Raw genomic sequence first — 21231 nt, forward strand, 5'->3', positions numbered from 1 at the left:
TCTGACGCGTTATCTGCAACAAACATGCATCTGTGTAATGCATCATTAGTGACTCCACATTCAGCTCCTTTAGGGGGGAGTGGGGTAAATTGATCCATTTCTTTCCAAAAAAAAAGTGGTTTCTTGGCACAACTTACCCCGAGCATGGGACAGGTTAAATTAAGCCCCCTACACATTTCTGTACTGAATGAAATATTACCAATACCTTTCTAAAACCATGTCTATCTTTATTTCCCAATTAAAAGCATGAGCTGGCGCACACCCAGATAACATTATTTAGTGTAGAGATGCTGACTAACGGGGAATTAACTGGAAGTTATAAAAACAAAGAGAGTCGCACACTCCAGATGTATAACCTCCCATTAATTTATTGGGTAAAAAACAGTGATGCAGAAACGTTGGTGTTTTTGTACCCAATAAATTACTGGGAGGTTATACATCTGGAGTGTGTGACTCTTTGTTTTTATAGCTCAGTTGGTAGAGCATGACGCTTGCAACGCCAGGGTTGTGGGTTCGATTCCCACGGGGGGCCAGTATGAAAAAAATGTATGCACTCACTAACTGTAAGTTCTGCTAAATGACGTAAAATGTAAACGTAAAAAAACCCACAATCAAAATAGTTTTTTTGTCTTTGAATCATTTTAAGCATATTTTAACACAGGCTTAACACCTAACAAACACTTTGTACTTTTTAAAAATACTTTTAACATAGACCAGGCCCTGTTGTTACCTCATAATGTATTGCATTATGCCTGAGAAGAAAACACTTAAATATGCTTAGTTTGCGTTGGCTCAAACTTTGCCTCAATTTACCCATTGGCCATTGGCTCAACTTACTCCAAGGCAAACATTTTGTCTATATGCGGTCCCCTGTGGCTCAGTTGGTAGAGCACGGCGCTTGCAACGCCAGAGTTGTGGGTTCGTTTCCCACGGGGTGTTCAGTACGGGAAAAAAATTATGGAAATGTATGCATTCACTACTGTAACTCGCATTGGATAACAGTGCCTACTAAACTGTATAGGACCCCACACAGCTACAAGGATGCACTTTCATGCTAGGTTTAGGACCCCATTTTGAAGCTCATAGAGACGCCAACTGATGTACAGATCAATCTTAAAATGATCTACCTTGGTTTAGATACAAGCATCATAAAACCTCTAACACAATAAATGAAATTCACTTGGCGAAAATTAGTTTTTTGCCATAAATTACTTACCACTTTTTCCATGTGGTTTCTTCCTTCACAGACTCCATGAAATTATGATCTCTTCATAAATACACTGTAAGTGGTTAAATTATTAACAATCGTCATTCCTGCCATGATAAACATGCGTGCGTGTTCATTTCCCCCCTAAAATGTTAAGACATTCAATCAATTAATGTCGTATCAAAATGTAAATCAAATTTAAATCAAACTTTAAATCATTGGTGAATCAAAACATTTGCTGGAGCCACAAAATTATAACAAGGTTATAATTATTTATTATTTATTTATTTGTTAGGTTATTTATACTTTAGTAGCCCATAAAAATAGACTTATTGCAGGAAAATCAAAACTTCACTCTACGCAATGATAGTCAACTTGAAAACGCTTTAGGCACAGTATAATAATAATATAATATGCCATTTAGCAGTATGCGTGCATACATTTTTACGTATGGGTGGTCCCGGGGATCGAACCCACTACCTTGGCGTTACAAGCACCGTGCTCTACCAGCTGAGCTACAGAGGACCACAGCGCCAATTGCTCTCTGCCAGGCATTAACCCTGAGGTTATAGACTACATTTTCACCTCTTTCCGAAGTATACATACGCAATAGCCTATTTATTAATATACCTTCCATTACTTTCGCCATCATTTTGAGGTAGTGAATATGTTTAATTGCATTTGAATGATTTTGCATTGCTAATCTGGTATGCTGATCTAGTCAAGGGCATGGGCTGTAATTTCAGATCAATTTGATGCCATCGTTTATTGAAAGCTTTACAAACAAACCTTTAGTTACAATCCTTAAATTGGTACCAAGTTTCCCGATCCTCTGACGTGTCAGTAGTGACAGACTTGTTTAGTTAGAACCTACTCAAAAATACATTTTTAATACACTTTATACTTAATTGTGGCTTCAACAAATGATATCCATCTGTTGTCAATTAGAAATGTATGGTCCACCTTAGATGGTTTAGTTTATATCAGTATAGTTTGCAACTCTGTCACTACTGACGCTAGCAGGCTATACGCTACATCGACAGGATAGAACGGCAGACTCCGGTAAGACAAGGGGTGGCGGTCTCTGTATATTTGTAAACAACAGCTGGTGCACAAAATCAAATACTAAGGAAGTCTCGAGGTTTTGCTCGCCTGAGGTAGAGTATCTTATGATAAGCTGTAGACCACACTATTTACCAAGAGAGTTTTCATCTATATTTTTCATAGCTGTCTATTTACCACCACAAACCAATGCTGGCATTAAGATTGCACTGAATGAGTTGTACAAGGCCATTAATCAACAGGAAAACGCTCATCCAGATGCAGCGCTCCTAGTAGCCGGGGACTTTAATGCAGGGAAACTTAAATCCGTTCTACCTAATTTCTACCAGCATGTTAAATGTGCAACCAGAGGGAAAAAAACTCTAGACCACCTTTACTCCACACACAGAGACGCATACAAAGCTCTCCCTCGCCCTCCATTTGGCAAATCTGACCATAACTCTATCCTCCTGATTCCTGCTTATAAGCAAAAACTGAAGCAGGAAGCACCAGTGATTCGGTTAATAAAAAAGTGGTCAGATGACGCAGATGCTAAGCTACAGGACTGTTTTGCTAGCACAGACTGGAACATGTTCCGGGATTCTTCAGACAGCATTGAGGAGTACACCACATCAGTCACTGGCTTCATCAATAAGTGCATCGATGATGTCGTCCCCACAGTGACCGTACGTACATACCCCAACCAGAAGCCATGGATTACAGGAAACATCCGCACTGAGCTAAAGGGTAGAGCTGCCGCTTTCAAGGAACGGGACTCTAACCCGGACGCTTATAAGAAATCCCGCTATGACCTCTGACGAACCATCAAACAGGCAAAGAGTCAATACAGGTCTAAGATTGAATCATACTACACTGGCTCTGACGCTCGTCGGATGTGGCAGGGCTTGAAAACTATTACAGACTACAAAGGGAAGCACAGCCGCGAGCTGCCCAGTGACACAAGCCTACCAGACGAGCTAAACCACTTCTATGCTCGCTTCGAGGCAAGCAACACTGAAGCATGCATGAGAGCACCAGCTGTTCCGGACGACTATGTGATCACGCTCTCCGTAGCCGATGTGAGTAAGACTTTTAAGCAGGTCAACATTCACAAGGCCGCAGGGCCAGACGGATTACCAGGACGTGTACTCCGAGCATGTGCTGACCAACTGGCAAGTGTCTTCACTGACATTTTCAACATGTCCCTGACTGAGTCTGTAATACCAACATGTTTCAAGCAGACCACCATAGTCCCCGTGCCCAAGAACTCTAAGATAACCTGCCTAAATGACTACCGACCCGTAGCACTGACGTCTGTAGCCATGAAGTGCTTTGAAAGACTGGTCATGGCTCACATCAACAGCATAATCCCAGAAACCCTAGACCCACTCCAATTTGCATACCGCCCCAACAGATCCACAGATGATGCAATCTCTATCGCACTCCACACTGCCCTTTCCCACCTGGACAAGAGGAACACCTACGTGAGAATGCTATTCATTGACTACAGCTCAGCATTCAACACCATAGTGCCCTCTAAGCTCATCACTAAGCTAAGGATCCTGGGACTAAACACCTCCCTCTGCAACTGGATCCTGGACTTCCTGACGGGCCGCCCCCAGGTGGTAAGGGTAGGTAACAACACATCTGCCACACTGATCCTCAACACGGGGGCCCCTCAGGGGTGCGTGCTCAGTCCCCTCCTGTACTCTCTGTTCACCCATGACTGCATGGCCAGGCACGACTCCAACACCATCATTAAGTTTGCCGACGACACAACAGTGGTAGGCCTGATCACCGACAACGATGAGACAGCCTATAGGGAGGAGGTCAGAGATCTGGCCGTGTGGTGCCAGGACAACAACCTCTCCCTCAACGTGACCAAGACAAAGGAGATGATTGTGGACTACAGGAAAAAAAAGAGGACTGAGCACGCCCCCATTCTCATCGACGGGGCTGTAGTGGAACAGGTTGAGAGCTTCAAGTTCCTTGGTGTCCACATCACCAACGAACTATCATGGTCCAAACACACCAAGACAGTCGTGAAGAGGGCACGACAAAGCCTATTCCCCCTCAGGAGACTAAAAAGATTTGGCATGGGTCCTCAGATCCTCAAAAAATTCTACAGCTGCACCATCGAGAGCATCCTGACTGGTTGCATCACCGCCTGGTATGGCAACTGCTTGGCCTCTGACCGCAAGGCACTACAGAGGGTAGTGCGTACGGCCCAGTACATCACTGGGGCAAAGCTCCCTGCCATCCAGGACCTCTATACCAGGCGGTGTCAGAGGAAGGCCCTCAAAATTGTCAAAGACTCCAGCCACCCTAGTCATAGACTGTTCTCTCTGCTACCGCACGGCAAGCGGTACCGGAGTGCCAAGTCTAGGTCCAAAAGACTTCTCAACAGCTTCTACCCCCAAGCCATAAGACTCCTGAACAGCTAATCATGGCTACCCGGACTATTTGCACTGCCCCCCCACCCCATCCTTCTTACGCTGCTGCTACTCTGTTAAGTAAGTATTTATGCATAGTCACTTTAACTCTACCCACATGTACATATTACCTCAACTACCTCAACTAGCCGGTGCCCCCGCACATTGACTCTGCAACGGTACCCCCCTGTATATATAGCCTCCCTACTGTCACTTTATTTTACTGTATATATAGCCTCCCTACTGTCACTTTATTTTACTTCTGCTCTTTTTTTCTCAACACTTTTTTTGTTGTTGTTTTATTCTTACTTTTTTTGTTTAAAATAAATGCACTGTTGGTTAAGGGCTGTAAGTAAGCATTTAACTGTAATGTCTGCACCTGTTGTATTCGGCGCATGTGACCAATACAATTTGATTTGATTTGATTTGACTGACCGACATAATTTAATACAGCTGAACAAGTAACGCTTTCCTCCACATTATAGTGTTAGTGACATAAGAGAACTCATGAGGGTTTTTGTCATGTTTTATTAAAAACACACGAATAAAAGACTATATGTATAATAAACTACTGGAACGGTGTTACTACAACCTCCACTCTGTTGATGTACATGCGTAAACGTGGGTGGAGGAGGATGTTTGGAGTAGTGGACACGTTTTGGTAACGTGATATCCTCACCGGTCCCACTCCCATTCACAAGGGGGCGTAAGCAAAAGTATTTTCTTTTTGTATTTACATTTTGTGTAAACAAGGAAGAGTTGCCTTCCCTTGGTAGTAGTAGCAACATGGCAGCTTGGCTTTACCCTGGCTAAAAACATAGCAAGCTAGCTAGCCAGCCTTTTTAGCTTCCCACATCTCCATGTGAAATAATCAGATTTATAATTTTAAAAAATATGCCGGCAAATATTATTCGACTTGTCGGTGTAACCTAAAACATTATCCCAGTTTGATATGCTGCTTATGTATTCATTTCCATATCAGCTAAAAATAGAACGTCATGTTTTGGTCATGGAGAAAGAAAGCACATGGCTAGGTAGTTGGCTAGAGCAGGTTCTACCATTTCACAATAGCCTGTAATCACTACATTTCAGTCATTTAGCAGACGCTCTTATCCAGAGCGATTTACAGTTAGTGAGTGCATACATACATTTTTTATTTTTCATACTGGCCCCCACAACCCTGGCGTTGCAAACACCATGCCAACTGAGCTACATCCCTGCCGGCCATTCCCTCCCCTACCCTGGACGACTTGTGCGCTGCCCCATGGGTCTCCCGGTCGCGGCTGGCTACAACAGAGCCTGGATTCGAACCAGGATTACTAGTGGCACAGCTAGCACTGCGATGCAGTTAGACCACTGCGCCACTCGGGACTTCTAAACAAAATACCTTTTTGGGTGGATTCTTGGGTTTTCTTGTTGTCTTCTCATTTGTTGTGAAGAAGAGTCTCTTGTCTCCTGTAGCTCAGTTGGTAGAGCATGGCGCTTGCAACGCCAGGGTTGTTGGTTCGTTTCCCACGGGGGGGCCAGTATGAAAAAATGTATGCACTCACTAACTGTAAGTCGCTCTGGATAAGAGCTTCTGCTAAATGACAAAAAGGTCTTGTCTTCCCTTGCTAGCAAGTTGGCTAAACACTACAAGCTAGCTAGCTTTTGACATTTCCACTTGAAGTAATCAGATTTATAGTTAAATAATATTCCTTGGCAAATATTATTATACTTGCCAGTGTAACCTACAACATTATCCCAGTGTAACCTACAACATTATCCTAGTATAACCTACAACATTATCCTAATGTAATTTACAACATTATCCTAATTTGAAATGCTGCTTCAATGTATTGCTCTCATATCAGCTAAAAATAGAATGTCATCATTTTAGTCAGGGAGAAAAAAAAAGCACATGGCTATCTGTTTTAGCCTATAACAACATTATTTTTAACATTTACATTTAAGTCATTTAGCAGACGCTCTTATCCAGAGCTACATACAAATTGGTGCATTCAACTTAGGATAGCCAGTGGGACAACCACATCTTGATCACAGTAAGTACACTTCTTCAAACAAGCAGCTGTTGATCACAGTAAGTACACTTCTTCAAACAAGCAGCTGTGAGCAAAGTCAGCGCAATCACTTCTAAACAAAATAATTTTGGGGGGTATTGCTGTAGGAGATAGCACAGATGCTTGTTTTTTTTATAAAGGGATCTACAAAGAATACGCAAACGGAGCCGACAGAGTGTATAGCGCAGTGTCTCAATGTCGTTTTTCGGGGCTGCTCGTTGTAGTGCGCTCCGACATTCGACTTTTCCAGTGTCGCATGAAAATTGTAACGCGCTGTATCATCCCTTCCGTAGCAGTGGGGCAGTGTTGTATAGGCAATGAAGCTTGCTTAGTTCCTTGAACTGATCTATAGGCTATGCATCAAAGTAGCCTGTCTTGCATTGATAACCAAATATACTCTCAGCGGTTGTTCAAACAATAAACCAAACAAAATTGTAGCCTTATATTTTGTTTGGTTTATTGTTTGAACAACCGCTGAGAATATATTTGGTTATCAATGCAAAACAGGCTACTTTGGGGATGATACAGCGCGTTACAATTTTCATGCGACACTGGAAAAGTCGAATGTCGGAGCGCACTACAACGAGCAGCCCCTTTTGTGACGAAAAACGACATTGAGACACTGCGCTATACGCTCTGTCGGCTCCGTTTGCGTATTCTTTGTAGATCCCTTTATCTGCTGTCGTATCTGATGAATGGTGGTCATTATTGCTGTCAACAAAGAGTCCGTTTTATGCTGCATCGTGTTAGAGGCTTTTATTAAAATCACGAGGTTACAGCATAAATGACAGGTGACATGACACCCGGAGAACGGCTCCCCCGATTGCCATGGCCGTTCTGACGTCTTCCTCGCCTAACCCCCTTATTTATAAACAATGAAACTCCCTCTTCTGGCCAATCCCCAGTCTCCCCTGTCTACAAGACACTTCCGGTCTGTTGTATTTGGCGTCACACCCAAAACATTCCCTCTTGCTACTAACACAAACAACATTCAATTTCTTCATGAAAAACATTTAACAAAGGCATAATCTTCAGATACTATATTCCCCCCTTCGAGACGAACTAAACGTCTCGAAAACAAACAGAATAGGATTATGACTAGTAACAATTTATCTTATTGAGTATCTTTAACATTAAACCAAAAACATTCTTCTCTAGAGTGTAAATACCTTTCTATGCAATAACTGTTTATGAAGTGGGAATACATTACTATGACATATGAAGTGTGAATACATTACTATGACATATGAAGAAATCTCTATGGAGTGTAAGAGCGAAAAACTGTCCGGCAGCCATCCATCCATATCAATCAAGACAGTAAAATTCTCTCACGGTCCCTCTGCCCCAGGCAACCAACGTCGGTACTCCAGATAACCTCATTAACCATGTAAATGCATTTGAAACTATGATGCAATTAAATACACATGTAAGCCCCTGCAAACAAAATCCTATCCATAAACATCCACTCTAAAGGCTGGTCAACCCATTGGACCCCAAAAGTGGAACTCTCCCTACCTAGACTTTCTGTCCCTAAGCATTCAGCGAAATAAACAAAAACATCTAAGATCCTCACATGTATTCAATAACATCAAACATCATTCTACAAAAATTAATACCTGAGACTATTACACAATTATGTATTACACGTCTATATTTCATTGCAGACACTGGAATGTAGTCCACTACACTTCATCTCCCTGTAGTCTCGACTTCCAATGTATTGTTGATGATGGAATCGGCCACACCCTCCTTGTTTCATCTCCTCCAGTCATATTGTCCCTTCATATTGTCTTTGTTTGAGTATTTCAATCTCCACATGTTCTCCCAAATGCTTCTGGAATGAAAAGAAAAGAAACGACCAACCAGTATCTTTTGCAAAACAACCCTTTCAAATTAAACATCAATATCCACTAAGAATATAACAATGATATATAAATGATGCATGAATCACATAAACCTATTCCCCCCTTTGATTCATAAATCATACCAACATCACCCCAATATTGAAAAAAAAATTGAAAAATCATCAAATAATCAAAATGATATTTATCCATCAGTTCCACTTGTCCATTTTTATCCAGATCAGGAACAGTCACCACCGGCATCTGAGTGTTGTCTCCAGGCATCACTCTCCAACCTATCTCAATATCATAACTTTCTCAAAGGTCAGTAACAAATTACAAACATCACACAGTGTTATCAAAGCTGAAACTAAAATCTGACCCATCACTGCCCCTACTGGCCTAATTGATCTTGCAACCAAATCCTCTCAGATCTCCCAAACACATCCCTTATAATGCATCTATAACCCCAGTGATCTTATCTGAACTATCTGGACTCAAAGTATAACTAATATTTATCAATATGATCTTCCCAAATGTTACACCATACCATGAATAAAGTCCCCCCTTCTCCCTTAGACTTATCCTTCAATGATAGGCTTGAAGCCTATGACATGTCGCTTTTCATCCTATTTTGAACTCTAGTTTCAAATTGATCTGTGTTCGGTGCTACTCCTCTTTTAATAGTAAAAGCCTCATATGAAAGCTTCAACGTTGACATGTAACCAAATCCCTTCATCCATAATGTAAGAATATATATGCTTTATCACCCCAAACCCTCTAAATATCTCTTAAAATTCCCCATAGTCACATTGTCAGGCACAAGCTAATCTTTGAACCATCAAAGTCCTGCTTTCCTACTACCTGGTACATAAAAAGTAACCTTATATTTCTCATTACTACCCTTAATGTCATGCTTATCCAAAGTCATCATATAATCATCACAATCTGATATTCCCATAAACATACCCTTTACCTCATATGTTTTATTAGAACAAAAATAACTTTTAGCCCTCAATGTTTCCCCTGAATACTTCAGGGTTCCGTTGTTACCTGATTTCCTTTCCATCTAACAAATGCACCCAAATTAATTCACTTAACCCAATTCCACCTAACCCTAGGCTTAAACCACTGTTCTGACAACGACATTATTTTATCTGTCAATGACTGTTGCTGATACCACAGTCATGACAAAGCATAAGACTGACCCATACCTGATAGAGGCCGCGCGACCGTCTAACATGTTTGGTGCTGGAATCCTCAACAGACATGGACCCTCAAGATTCCTCACTGATCTTACAGAATGAGTTAATCTATCTCTAATTTCCACAACAGAAGAACAAGCGGTACTGATCAGATACCTCTCCTTGTCTGTCATCAAAATCAAAGATCTCATCCTGTCCTCCATGATGAATCTATATTCTCTCTACTACTATCTGTTCTCCTATTTTAACCCCATTCGTACTATCATTGACAGCACTCTCCATCCGTAACATAACCCATTTAATTTCAGAAAAGTTGTTGTCGATGTCATACTCCCTCTTTTGCTATTGCCATCGTATCACTAATCCCTTCCAAAGTTACCATTAAAGTAGTTGACTTAATTGCTGTATCAACCCTAATTACTTCTAGTGCAAAAGTTCCCATTATCCTCTGTGTATTATCTACTGTTGGAGTGACTACTGTAATCTACTCCTCCTGAACTCCTTCGGTGACTGCGGAAGCTTCAACAGATTTCAAATCTTCCATTATAGGCATCACTTTACGAATTACATAGCCTTTTAACCAATAATTCTTAACCGGAACAACTTCTAATGCTTGCCCTAGATAAGTATACATATCTTCTCCCTGACCTTTCTCTGTAACATTACGCCAAATAAGTGAACAGTCACTCCTAACCTCTTCCACTTCATATCGTTGTACAACCTATCCCTCCTTTGACTAGGTGCAACAGCTTCTACTCCTGGTCCTGATAACAATACTTATTCTCCATAATTATCTCTCCATATGGGAGGAACGTCCCCATCCTAACCCTAATAAGTATTCTTTCCCCTAAAATTGGTGCTGTATTGGTTCCCTTATAACCAAATGCGCTATATTTATGGCTTTAATACCTATCAATGTTGAAAGAGTTAAATTGCTTCTCACTGTTGTTATAATAGACTGAAGTGTTAATGTCCTTATTGTTGTTACTTTTAATTTCCCCAGTTTTCCCCTAAGACTTTGAACTCTTTACTTGTACTTCCCTCTATCACCACTAGTGTCACTTTTTCCCCAAATCTCAGTCCTTTCTCTAAATCCCTGACTTTCAAACTTTTGATTACACAAAATACACCTATAATTACCTTGATCTTCCTGCTGGGAACTGTAACTATAGATACTCAATCACCCTCAATCTTTTCTTATCATTCAGCAACACATACTTTCTCAATGCATCTGCCCCTAACAGATCTAACCTCCTACCATATCTTCCCACTAAACTTCTAAAAATGTCATTCACCACTGTTCTCTCTCTGTCTTACTACTAACTTTGAAACTTAGCTTACTGTCTCAGAGTTCCTTCAACCCTAATCTACTCCTAACTTATTTTAATCTAATCTTTTCTCTCATAACATTTACAACTTTTCCCCCTGATTTTTCACACAATCCCTTACCACCAAATGTTTAGAATATGTGATTGGGAAAGTTCCCCACCTGCCTTTGACTTTTTACACACACTTGGCAAACGACTAAACACCTTTTAGCCTAGCCTGAAATCTCTTAGTGTAAGAATGTAACCCAGAATAATAGTCACCCCTTTTAACTTTATTTTTCCAGACAGATTGTCTAATAGACAGAACAATAGATTATCATCCTTCCTATGATATTATCGTTTTTAAGCAAATGATTCCCAAAAACCCAGTCGTCTAGTGTACATCTTATTGTACAATTCAATTTAAACAATGCATCTCTTCCCAACACTGCCATAACAGTATCTTCTAATATTAGTATGTCTATTTTGATTTCTCTTTGATTTTTATAGCAGAGCTCCATTGATTCCCTAACTTCAATTGTTAGCTATTTTCTCTTCTTCTCTAATCGATTCTCTCAGCTGACACCCCCCTTCGTCTCTTCTAGACACTAACAGGTGATCTTCACTTGCTCCTTTATCTTCCTCTGTTGTTTTCTCCTGGCGCATTTCCATCCCAGGTAAAGTAACCAATCTGTCCACAATTATAACAGTCTTCTGAAAGTTGCTGAAAGTGTAGCTGAAATCTTCCTCCTCCTTCTATTTTTCTCGTCAATTCTGTGTCTGTCCAGAAACTGGCTTTGGATATGAATCACCTGGTACCCCCTTGGCTGGTACAATTGCATTTGATATTGTTCAGTTAAAGCTGTAACAGTGATTGTTGATTTGGTTCACTCTGATTCTTCATAACCAAAACTTATCTTCTCCACCCGTTGTATGATTGAGTTTTCAGAGTTTCTTCGTCCTGTTCTTTCTTCTTCTCCAATTCTTGGACTCCTCTCAGCAGTTTCTCCTCTTCTGTATCTTCAGCTGTGTTACTTCTAAACTATTTGCTTTATCCAGGCATGATAAGCATCGGTCTATATCTCCTATTTCTTCTTCGCCAGTCATTGGAGGATAAAATCCTCTTGAACATAAAGCACCCTTAATCTCCCTCTTTTCTTCATCTTCAACTTCCATCAGAGATCAAATCTCGTGTATCCTTCTTCCTTCAACTTCCATCTGATCACAGAGTCATATCCACCCATGCATGACCTCTTCATCATCACTCTCATCTTCATCCTCCTCGTCTTCTTTAACCTCACTCTTCTCTTCCATACATCACATTTTCTTCCTTCTGGAGTTTTGAATTCATCTTCATCGTCGTTTCTGCTTGTCCTCTATCTATTATTCGTCTTCATCTCTGATGCCATAATCACCCTGCTGGATGATCACTGAAAGCTGAGGATAAACATCCCTAAGCTGTACTTTTTGCTGAATCCGTATGTGAGAAAGGTGTACTAACTTCTGCCATTAGTTTTTCTAACCCTACTTTCTAACCCTACTTTAATTAAAGGATTACTATTTCACCCCTATATCAATCGGTGTAATCACCTTCCTCTAGCCTTGCTGTCCTTTCTCCCCCTTGTAACAACTCTTTTATATTCCTTTATTATGAATTAGCTTATTTTAGACTGTATAGCCTAAGGCTTCCCCCCTTAAATTATTAATATAAAACTAACAAATCCATAAAAAATCCTGAATAATTAAACCCAATTTTTATTCCTATGTCACCAATATCAATTAGTGTTGGCTATCTTACCACAACCCATCAAATGCAAGTAAATGAAGTTAGTCAACTTCAAAGCAATCCCCCAAAAACAAAGCCTCTAACCCTATCATTACTCCAATTCCCATAAACCCCTTACTCTATCAGCTCTAATTATCTTAAATTTACAGAACAATCCTCAATCCATCCTTGATTCCCAACACATCTGTAATCAAACCCCAGTGATACAGAGCTTCCAAAATGCAATTTTTAATGAAATAGTATTTGCCAAGCCTATGTAAAATTGTCATAACATCACATATCTTGTAACAGTCTCAAAACCTTATTTTTTGACTTGATCCTCTGCCGCGTCACGTGATCACTTCCTGTATCTCCTCGCTCCCCCTCTCTCCTGTCTCTCATGACAAGGGACAAAGACACAGAAACAGCTTTTAGTAGTTAATGCCATCACTGAGTATTTCCAACCATTCAATATTCCTTCGTTCACCCATTATTCACTCTAAGACTAAAATCAGAACTAAATAGATCGCTCAAAAACATTTTTATTTAATTTTAATCGTCTTTTAATTATTTAATTCAATTCCTTATACTTCGCCAACATATATTTAATGTATAAATTCAATAGGTCACAAAACAAGTTTCATCTTTAACCATCGCCGTTTAAACTAGAATATTCGTGTTAAAATCTCTCCTCTTTTGTCTGTGTCCATTTCCCCCTTGCAGGGTAACGCCAAATGGGACCTATGACCTGTACCCACCATTTTGTTTTGTAGGCTTAGCACAACCGCATGTCGTAGTTTTAGCCCCGTAAAATCAAGCACATGCGCACATCCATTCAAAAATACCTTTTCACCGTGAAAGGAAGATTCTCTACTCTCTCTCCCCAAACAGATAGAATAACACTCCAGCTGTAACTCCCGTTTCCCCCTTATAGTCAAACAACATTTAACAGCGCTCACAAAACATATAACCTGACTTACACACAGAGACACATTTAAGAGACTTTAATCCATCGCAATGGAGTCTCTAAGGATACGTTAGCATGTAGCACACAACACAATTAGCATTTAGCATTAGCCTCTAGCTAACTGCGGCCTACCCAGCCCTAAGTAACCTGCACTGCCCTATCAATTTTAAACATATTTATCCTACCGTTTTTGCTACCGGGACTAATGACCATTACACCGAGAAATCAGACCCAATCAAACACCCCGTCGGACGAGAGTCAAATCATAATCACAATCAGATAAACCTCCTTAATCCGAGCTCTCTTTAAAAAGAAAAAACCCACGGTCCACCCATTCTATCGTGTAAACGGATTGCCGGCCCAACATCTAAAATGGCCCCCCCTGGAGGTCTTAAATGGTACAGTGCCCTAAAGAATGTGCATATCTGCCTTAATCGTACACTTCAATACTTAAATCCTACCGTTTTATGCTCTACATTCCAATTATCTGCCGTTTCAATGGAATAACATTTTAGCAGACTCTAGTCAACAGCAACAACACCACCCGAGGCAAGGTCGAAATGGTACATCTCTCCAGTGTACACAAGTCGTATCCAATCTAACAAACTCCGAAGCGGTAAGAAACACTCACCATTTTTGGCCATGCTTCAAAGGGAGTTAGCCTGGCGGTTGACTGAAACAAGGAAGAGACGCAAACCCAGCCCCACGTTGGGCGCCATTATGTCGTATCTGATGAATGGTGGTCATTATTGCTGTCAACAAAGAGTCCGTTTTATGCTGCATCGTGTTAGAGGCTTTTATTAAAATCACGAGGTTACAGCATAAATGACAGGTGACATGACACCCGGAGAACGGCTCCCCCGATTGCCAAGGCCGTTCTGACGTCTTCCTCGCCTAACCCCCTTATTTATAAACAATGAAACTCCCTCTTCTGGCCAATCCCCAGTCTCCCCTGTCTACAAGACACTTCCGGTCTGTTGTATTTGGCGTCACACCCAAAACATTCCCTCTTGCTACTAACACAAACAACATTCCATTTCTTCATGAAAAACATTTAACAAAGGCATAATCTTCAGATACTATACTGCAAAAAAAAACAAGCATCTGTGCTATCTCCTACAGCAATACCTTCACCCATTAGCGACTCCAAATGAAGCTTATAAAGGAGAACTCTCGAACTTCATTCGTGCCATGATAAACATGCCTGAGTGTTCATTTAAAAAAGAATAATGATTGGACATTAATTTATTAAACGTGCCAATAATCACAATTTAAATTAGTGATGAATAAAACATTTGCCAAAAGGAGACACAAATTATAACAAGGTTATTTATAGTTTCAGATGGTATATGTTTACATACGTGATGGGCCTCACATTGGCCGGATGCGCCTCAGATAGGCCTAGTTGCGCTATAATATATTGGCACCCTTGCACGATTCATTATTTCCTAAATAAGTTGACGTTGAAAAAAACGTTTGGTGTTCACGCATGTATTTGTTTGATTTACAACAGCACAGGACAACAATAAAAAACACTGAGATTGAGATTTTCACTTCAAGTAAAAAAAATGGCCTGGACTAGGTGATTCTCCTTTACTGTGTAATTTATCAACTGTGGTAAATTGCAGGGGCATATAGGGTAAAAATAGCCATTCAACCAGAACATTCTGGTCCATTGCACTACATTGTAAAGTGCAAGGGTGCCAATATATTACCAGCAGGATAATCAAAACATCACTTTACGAAATGATAGCCCACTTTGAAACGTGTCCTTTACGCACGATGCCATTTGGCTTTCTACCTGGGGCATGGAGTGCCCATGCGCCACAATGATGTCAATAATGATTTGTTCAGTAAAAACCTAATTAAAATACATTTTTAATACACTTTATACTTAATTGGGGCTCCAACAAATGATATTATTCTGTTGTCAATTAGAAATGTATGGTCCACAGCAGATGGTTTAGTTTATATCAGTACAGTTGGCAACTCTGTCACTACTGACCGACAGAACTTAATACAGCTGAACAAGTAACGCTTTCCTCCACATTATAGTGTTATTGACACAAGATAAATCATAATGGTTTTTGTCATGTTTTATTACAAAATAAAAGCACACAAATAAAATACTATATGTATAATAAGTTAATGGAACAGCAACATTTGGTTTCTATGATTATCCTTATCGGTATTTCTCTGCCAGGACGGCTGCGAAGGCCGAGAGGTACTTGTCCATGGCTGCGTGCGCAACAGGTGTGAACTCATCACCCATGTGAGCCGCCAAAGTCAAGAGGATACAGTGAGAAAGAAGCTGTGAGAGAAATAAACAAAACACCAAGGTATGATGTGGGCCTGTGATTGAGCTATAAGAAGGAGGAGGAGCTATGGGCTGCATATTAACATTTTAGCTCAATATGTGAAAACAGTAATTTTCACTTTTTTTTGTAAGGGAAGTACTGAAATGTGTATGTATGTGGGTTTTAAGGTAAGTGGTATGCTGTTCAGCTAAAAATAGTGTACAAATATTTCATCAATGACAATATGATTACATTTGACATGATCACTAGTACTAACGTTTTCAATATGACCCCTACTGGAATTTGAACTCACAAACTCTGGATTTGCGGTACGCTGATCTTTCTGCTGCGCCATAAAGTCCGTAGCGTTCTCTGAAGTCCCCTAAACATTCATTACCTATAGTACATCTCTGCACTTAGCAACAGAGTACCATCTGACTGTTATTTTAGTTATCAGTTAATCTGACTATTCTCTCATCATTGATTTCATTGACTTATTTCAGCAATTTGAGGGTTTTCTGTATAGTTGTCTAATGTTGGTGGTGCATATTATTCTGTTTTAATGTTACTCCTGAATATGATAAATATAATAGTATTTCATGAGTTTATTTTTAACAAAGCTGAGATTCCTTTTGAAGTCTAATGAGTAGGAATACTGGTTAAATCAGATATTAACACAGGCGTGGTGGTATAGCAGAAATATCGGAATGCCGTGAACCAAGAATTTGTGAGTTCAAATCCCAGGTGAGGAAATGTTGAATAATAATTACTGTAGAAATGAACACATTGTAATCATGGGTGTCAAATATGTAAGTTGAAAACATTTTCGCTATTTCATGACGTTCTGGGAACATCCTAACGACTCATTTTTGTTTGCAGGGCATTATGTGAACATTTGAATCCACATATTGAAGTTTACGTGATCGCATGTGAAAATCCACATGTAAAACTTAATGTGAATTATCATCACATGGAAGTGCTCCAAAACCACATGGTTTCACACAATTTCACATGTGAAATCATGGGATTTTCCACATGTGAAATCATGTGTTTTTTTTCCTTAAGGGAGGGCAAATATCTGTTGGAACAGTTCATCAAAATAAATAGGGGAGGCACCTTGAAGTTGCAAGGGTCTATTCTCAGTTGGTAGGCATGCAGTGTTTGGAGCGGTGCCAGGGTGACCATCATCGAACTGATGTCTTTGGAACACTCTGCTATCGCAAGAACGATCGTCTTCCCATGTGACAGCAGGTGTGGGGACCGGGGTCTGATGTCCAGGTGGGCGAAGTATGTCTTTGTCCCGGGAAAAGTCGTCATCATCCTGTGATACAGTGGTAAAGTCAAGGTCTTGGATTGGGCATACTATTATACTAGGGCTGCATGCACATTATGGGCAAATAATCTAATTGTGATTTTTTTGTTGTTGTTTACAAATAATTGCTATTTTTATTTTATTTTTATTTTTATATTTAACCTTTATTTAACCAGGTAAGCCAGTTGAGGACACGTTGTCATTTACAACTGCGACCTGGCCAAGATAAAGCAAAGCAGTGCGATAAAAACAACAACAACACAGAGTTACATATGGGATAAACAAAACGTAGAGTCAATAACACAATAGAAAATCTATATACAGTGTGTGCAAATGTAGTAAGTTATGGAGGTAGGGCAATAAATAGGCCATAGTGCAAAATAATTACAATTTAGTATTAACACTGGAATGATAGATGTGCAGAAGATGATGTGCAAATAGAGATACTGGGGTGCAAATGAGCAAAATAAATAACAATATGGGGATGAGATAGTTGGGTGGGCTAATCACAGATGGGCTGTGTACAGGTGCAGTGATCGGTAAGCTGCTCTGACACCTGATGCTCAAAGTTAGTGAGGGAGATAAGAGTCTCCAGCTTCAGAGATTTTTGCAGTTCGTTCCAGTCATTGGCAGCAGAGAACTGGAAGGAATGGCGGCCAAAGGAGGTGTTGGTTTTGGGGATGACCAGTAAGATATACCTGCTGGAGCGCATATTACAGGTGGATGTTGCTATGGTGACCAATGAGCTAGAATAAGGCAGGGATTTGCCTAGCAGTGATTTATAGATGACCTGGAGCCAGTGGGTTCGGCGATGAATATGTAGTGAGGGCCAGCCAACGACAGCGTACAGGTCACAATGGTGGGTAGTACAGTGAGGGAAAAAGTATTTGATCCCCTGCTGATTTTGTACGTTACTGACAAAGACATGATCAGTCTATAATTTTAATGGTAGGTTTATTTGAACAGTGAGACACAGAATAACACAAAAAAATCCAGAAAAACATATGTCAGAAATGTTATGAATTGATTTGCATTTTAATGAGGAAAATAAGTATTTGACCTCTGCAAAACATGACAGTACTTGGTGGCAAAACCCTTGTTGGCAATCACAGAGGTCAGATGTTTCTTGTAGTTGGCCACCAGGTTTGCACACATCTCAGGAGGGATTTTGTCCCACTCCTCTTTGCAGATCTTCTCCAAGTCATTAAGGTTTCGAGGCTGACGTTTGGCAACTCGAACCTTCAGCTCCACAGATTTTCTATGTGATTAAGGTCTGGAGACTGGCTAGGCCACTCCAGGACCTTAATGTGCGTCTTCTTGAGCCACTCCTTTGTTGCCTTGGCCGTGTGTTTTGGGTCATTGTCATGCTGGAATACCCATCCATTACCCATTTTCAATGCCCTGGCTGAGGGAAGGAGGTTCTCACCCAAGATTTGACGGTACATGGCCCTGTCCATCGTCCCTTTGATGCGGTGAAGTTGTCCTGTCCCCTTAGCAGAAAACCCCCCCAAAGCATAATGTTTCCACCTCAATGTTTGACGGTGGGGATGGTGTTCTTGGGGTCATAGGCAGCATTCCTCCTCCTCCAAACACGGCGAGTTGAGTTGATGCCAAAGAGCTTGATTTGAGGTTATTTTGAGTTTCTTCCATTTGCGAATAATCGCACCAACTGTTTTCACCTTCTCACCAAGCTGCTTGGCGATGGTCTTGTAGCCCATTCCAGCCTTGGGTAGGTCTACAATCTTGTCCCTGACATCCTTGGAGAGCTCTTTGGTCTTGGCCATGGTGGAGAGTTTGGAATCTGATTGATTGATTGCTTCTGTGGACAGGTGTCTTTTATACAGGTAACAAGCTGAGATTAGGAGCACTCCCTTTAAGAGTGTGCTCCTAATGTCAGCTCGTTACCTGTATAAAAGACACCTGGGAGCCAGAAATCTGTCTGATTGAGAGGGGGTGAAATACTTATTTCCCTCATTAAAATGCAAATCAATTTATAATATTTTTGACATGCGTTTTTTTCTGGATTTTTTTGTTGTTATTCTGTCTCTCACTGTTCAAATAAACCTACGATTAAAATGATAGACTGATCATTTCTTTGTCAGTGGGAAAACGTACAAAATCAGTAGGGGATCAAATACTTTTTTCCCTCATTGTATATGGGGCTTTGGTGACAAAACGGATGGCACTGTGATAGACGACATCCAATTTGCTTAGTAGAGTGTTGGAGGCTATTTTGTAAATGACATCGCCGAAGTCAAGGATCGGTAGGATAGTCAGTTTTACGAGGGCATGTTTGGCAGCATGAGTGAAGGAGGGTTTGTTGTGAAATAGGAAGCCGATTCTAGATGTAACTTTGGATTGGAGATGCTTAATGTGAGTCTGGAAGGAGAGTTTATGGTCTAACCAGACACCTAGGTATTTGTAGTTGTCCACATATTCTAAGTCAGACCCGCCGAGAGTAGTGATTCTAGTCAGGCGGGCGGGTGCAAGCAACGTTCGATTGAAGAGCATGCATTTAGTTTTACTAGCGTTTAAGAGCAGTTGGTGGCTACGGAAGGAGTGCTGTAAGGCATTGAAGCTCGTTTGGAGGTTTGTTAACACAGTGTCCAATGAAGGGCCAGATGTATACAAAATGGTGTCGTCTGCGTAGAGGTGGATCTGAGAGTCACCAGCAGCAAGAGCAACATCATTGATATACACAGAGAATAGAGTTGGCCCGAGAATTGAACCCTGTGGCACCCCCATAGAGACTGCCAGAGGTCCAGACAACAGGCCCTCCGATTTGACACATTGAACTCTATCTGAGAAGTAGTTGGTGAACCAGGCGAGGCAGTCATTTGAGAAACCAAGGCTATTTAGTCTGCCAATGAGAATGCAGTGATTGACAGAGTCGAAAGCCTTGGCCAGGTCGATGAAGACGGCTGCACAGTACTGTCTTTTTTCGATCGCGGTTATAATATTGTTTAGGACCTTGAGTGTGGCTGAGGTGCACCCATGACCAGCTCGGAAACCAGATTGCATAGCGGAGAAGGTACGGTGGGTTTCGAAATGGTCGGTGATCTGTTTGTTAACTTGGCTTTCAAATACTTTCGAAAGGCAGGGCAGGATGGATATAGGTCTGTAACAGTTTGGATCTAGAGTGTCACCGCGGCAGCTTTCCAATCTCTGGGGATCTCAGACGGTACGAAAGAGAGGTTGAACAGGCTGGTAATAGGGGTTGCGACAATTTCGGCGGCTAATTTTAGAAGATTGTCTAGCCCAGCTGATTTGTAGGGGTCCAGATTTTGCAGCTCTTTCAGAACATCAGCTATCTGAATTTGGGTGAAGGAGAAGCGGGGGGGGCATGGGCAAGTTGCAGTGGAGGGTGCAGAGCTGGTGGCCGGGGTAGGGGTAGCCAGGTGGAAAGCATGGCCAGCCATAGCAAAATGCTTGTTGAAATTTTCGATGATCATAGATTTATGGGTAGTGACAGTGTTTCCTAGCCTCAGTGCAGTAGGCAGCTGGGAGGAGGTGCTCTTATTCTCCATGGACTTTACAGTGTCCCAAAACTTTTTGGAGTTAGTGCTTCAGGATGCAAATTTCTGTTTGAAAAAGCTAGCCTTTGCTTTCCTAACTGATTGTGTATATTGGTTCCTGACTTCCCTGAAAAGTTGCATATCGCGGGTGCTGTTCTATGCTAATGCAGTACGCAACAGGATGTTTTTGTGCTGGTCAAGGGCAGTCAAGTCTGGGGTGAACCAGGGGCTATATCTGTTCTTAGTTCTGAATTTTTTGAATGGGTCATGCTTATTTAAGAT

This window comes from Coregonus lavaretus (genome assembly GCF_964263955.1).
Source record: "Coregonus lavaretus genome assembly, chromosome: 1".
NCBI classification, from domain to species: domain Eukaryota; kingdom Metazoa; phylum Chordata; class Actinopteri; order Salmoniformes; family Salmonidae; genus Coregonus; species Coregonus lavaretus.